Consider the following 4,072-nt stretch of genomic DNA (forward strand, 5'->3'; position numbering starts at 1 on the left):
AAAAAAGAAACCAGTCTTGAAGTTTCACTGAGAACACAAACCAGTTTAGTCATACAAACAAAACTTTAACTAGGTCATTTTGCAAGACTAACTTTCCTTGGGTCATTCTTGTTTATGTTCCTGTAAATCATAAGTATAACAAACCGGTAGCCCTGGCTGGTTTGCTCAGTTGTAGAGCATTGGTTGGGAGTGTGGATGTTCTGGTTAGATTCCCCATCAGGTCACACAGAGGAGGATGCCATCTGCTTCTCCACCCCTCCCCTTTTTCATTCTCTCTATCTCTCTTCCCCTCCCACAGCCATGGTTCCAGCTAGACCCAAGCTGGTATGCAGAGGATGGCTCCATGGCCTCTGGCCTCAGGTACTAAAATAGCTTGGTTGCTGAGCAATAGAGCTGCAGTACAGTGGAGCAGAGCTTCTCCTGGTAGGAGCTTGCTGGAATCTCCTCCAGGCACATGTGGGAGTCTGTATCTCTGCCTCCCGCCTCTTACTTAATAAAATAAGGAAAAAAAACCCCAAAATACTGGTAACCAAAGTTGATATTAGGCAACCACCCACCAATCCTTATCATTTATGAAAATTCTAATATTATAACCAATCACTGTTAAGAGTCATTGCCTCACTATATAATCTGCTTTAAACAACAGACCCCGAAGCTTCAGTCTTGGTTTTGATTTGGTTGCTCCCAGTTTGTGAATTGTGCACATTAAACTTTTACTAATTATTTTAGTCACTCTCTCATTGAAGTCTGCTTTTTCTGAATTTTGACATCATCCATGGATGAATGGATGCAGAAAAAGTGGTATTTCCATACAACAGAGTATTATTCAACTTTAAATACAAAATCCAGTATTTGCAACAACATGATAAACCTGGAGGCCATTAAGCTAAATGACATAAGCTAGTTAGAAAAGCACAAAATCTGCATCATTCCACTGCCATAAACTATGAAAATAGTCAAACTTAGTAAAAGAGAGCAGAATAATGGTTTTTGAAGGCTGGAGAGAGGGGGATAAGTGGAGTTGCTATTCAAAGGGTGTAAAGTTTCAGTTACACAAAATGAGTAAGTTCTAGAGCTCTGCCATATAACTTCATGTCTATAGTTAACATACTGTATTGCACACTTAGAAGTTTCTTAAGAAGGTAAACCTCTAAATTTTTCTTATCCCAACAAAAAGAAAACAAATCCTCACAAATTTAAGAAAAATAACACCTACTTTAAGATAATGTAGGACTCCGCACCATGAAGAAGAGGCAGAGGAGGAAGCAGTGCATTCTGTGAGTGTCCCAGAGAGCTGGAATGCAGAGCACAGGTAGGGAGCCCAGCCATCTACCTGCCCACTGCTTCCTTTTCTCGACAAGCAGGATCCTGGAGCCTGGTGTACTGTCCCAACCCCTCCTGCGTTCCTCAGGCCTATGTCTGAGGCTGGGAGAACCAGCAAGTGAGCAAGCACTGGCATAGGCAGGACTGCCTGAAGTGCATGAAAGGAAGCATCCTCCCACCCATCTGTGCTACTTTGTGTTTCCCCTCCAGGCCCCACCCCAACCTGGTAAAATGCAAGGATTAAAGGGGCAGCCTAGACCCTGGGAAAGGGTCTCAGGGAAAGAAAAGCAAAAAGTAATTGAGAGTATTGCTCAACTACAAAATGAGATAGACTAAGGAGCAAACCAATGAGGAGATTTTGAAAATAAAATTTAAAAAAGTAAAGAAAAAGAAATAGAAAGTAACAAATGCCACCAAACATCTTATTCATGATGTCAGAATTGATCACCAAAACCCTAAATTTTGAAGTGGAGAAAAAGGAATGCTCATTTACTGCTGGTAGAAATGTGAACTGGTACAGCCACTATGGAAAACAGTTGGCCCTGGATGCTGTCTCAGTGGATAGAGCTTGGCTTGGCTATGGACATCTGGTTCGATTTCCAGTGAAGGCACACAGGAGAAGCAACCATCTGCTTCTCCACCACTTCACTTTCTCTCCTTCTTCCCTTCCTGCAGCCAATGGCTGTATTGGTTGAAGCCATTGGCCCCTTGCTTCAGCCACAGGCACTAAAAATAGCTCGATTGAATTAAGCATCAGCTCTAGACTGGGGCTGCCAGGTGGATACCAGTTGGGGGCATGAAGGAGTCTGTCTCAGTATGTCTCCCCACTCTCACTTAAAAAAATATGAATGTTCTTTAAAAAATTAAGAATTGAGTTATTCTATTACCCAACAACCCCTCTTCTGGCTATATACCAGAAAATTTAAAAACATTTATTTGCAAAGGTATGTGCACCTCAATGATCATTGCAGCATTATTCATGATGGCCAAAACATGGAAACAACGAAGTGTAGATTGCTCAATAAATGATTGGATAAAGTTATGGCACATATATACAGCGGAATACTACTCAGCCATAAGAAAAAGGTAAAATACTACCATTTCTGATAACATGGATGGGCCTGGAGAATATCTTGCTAAGCATAATAACTCAGAAAAAATAAGAACCATATCATTTTATTTGAATGTGGGATATTAAACTGAAAGCAACAAATGAGCAAACAAGAAAAAAAATAAAAACTGGTAGACAGTGACCACAGTTACAGTAAGGTGGTTATCATAGGGAAAGAGAGTGGCGGGGGAAGTTAGTAAAAGGTAAAGGGGGTCAAATATGTGATGATGTAAGATTTGATTTTGGGTGGTGAACACACAATGCTATATACAGATGATGCATCAGAACTGTACACATGAAAATTTATATAATTTTACTAACCAATGTCAATCCAATAAATTTAATTAATTTTTTTATTGCAAATGTGGGTATAACTTTTGTCAATCATTCACAAGTGTTTCATTTGCTTGGGGATGAAGATGAAGAGGCACTGCATTATATGACAAGAGTTGAAGTGATGGAATTTGAAGACATTATATCAAGTTACATAATAGATTTTTATTTAGATGAAAAGCCTTATTCAAAAATAAAGTTCCCTCTGAAGTATTTTATCTGATTGAGAGTGATGATTCATCTTCAAAGTTCTCTAAAATCAAATGGAAGTCTGGAAAGCATTTGCCAGACCATTGAAGTCAAGCACAGAAAAATGCTAGCAAGAAGAGACAGCATGAAGAACAAGGAAACTTCTTTACCTGATTTACTGATCAGTGTTGTAGGTGCAGATGAGTTAGGAGAGATCATAGATGATATTAGGCCAAATCCATTGCAGTACCACTTGGTTTCTGGCATAGATGATAAAGGGAAAGGAGAAGAAAGAAGAAGGAAAAAGGAGAAAAAGAAGAAGGAAGAAGGAGAAGAAGAGTGATTGGAAGTTATTCATTTTTAAGGGGATTGGATGAAAGTGAAGACGAAGATGATAATGGGGTGCAGTGGGGAGGAGAGAAAAATGAAAGAGATGACTTATGGAACACTGGTGGGCTTCAGCCTTTCTTTTTAAAAGATCTCCAGTCCCTGGGAACAACTTGAGGTTTTTTCATCTTTCTTGTTCTTAGTCACCCTATTTTTGAGTTCTCTTGTCTCTCTATTATACCAGGGTTCTCAATATACTTTGGGAAGAAATACCTTAAGCAGAAAACAGTGGGAAAAGAATCTCTACCTATTTAGGTTCCATATTCATTTTTATCTCTTCCTGTCTCAATAAAGGCATTATGGAATTAACACCACCTTGTTCTGTGGGAAACAAAAACTTTCTGCTCCCTTAGTTCAGCTGGAAGCTAGAGATTGCTAAGCTTTCATGTATTAGTGCATAAAATTCTAGGGTTTTTTTCCCCTCTTTTCTCTTTATATTAGGCAGAGATTATAATGTGTCTCTATGTGAATATAGAAAGTTAGCTTTAACTAACATGTATCTGTTCACTTTTAACTCTTTAAAAGAAACTTAAAAAATGGAGTTATAAAAAGCCAGCAAAGGGTGGGCTAGAGATGTTTGGGTGAGTTAAGTGGGTATTTTGACAATGGCTTCTCCTCTGGCATGTAAAATTGTGATGTTTAACAGATATTCTTGCATTTTTAAATGATGCTTTTAAAATAAAATTATCTCCTAATTATGACTTGAGATCTGACATTTGATGGTACAAT

At 38.7% G+C, this 4,072-nt stretch overlaps 1 pseudogene; it reads left to right on the forward strand.

Moving 5' to 3' along the window:
- The first annotated feature begins 2,729 nt into the window (after positions 1-2,729).
- Positions 2,730-3,299, forward strand: LOC136404192 (protein SET-like; annotated as a pseudogene).
- The last annotated feature ends 773 nt before the right edge of the window (positions 3,300-4,072 follow it).

This window comes from Saccopteryx leptura, chromosome 4 (genome assembly GCF_036850995.1).
Source record: "Saccopteryx leptura isolate mSacLep1 chromosome 4, mSacLep1_pri_phased_curated, whole genome shotgun sequence".
NCBI classification, from domain to species: Eukaryota; Metazoa; Chordata; class Mammalia; order Chiroptera; family Emballonuridae; genus Saccopteryx; species Saccopteryx leptura.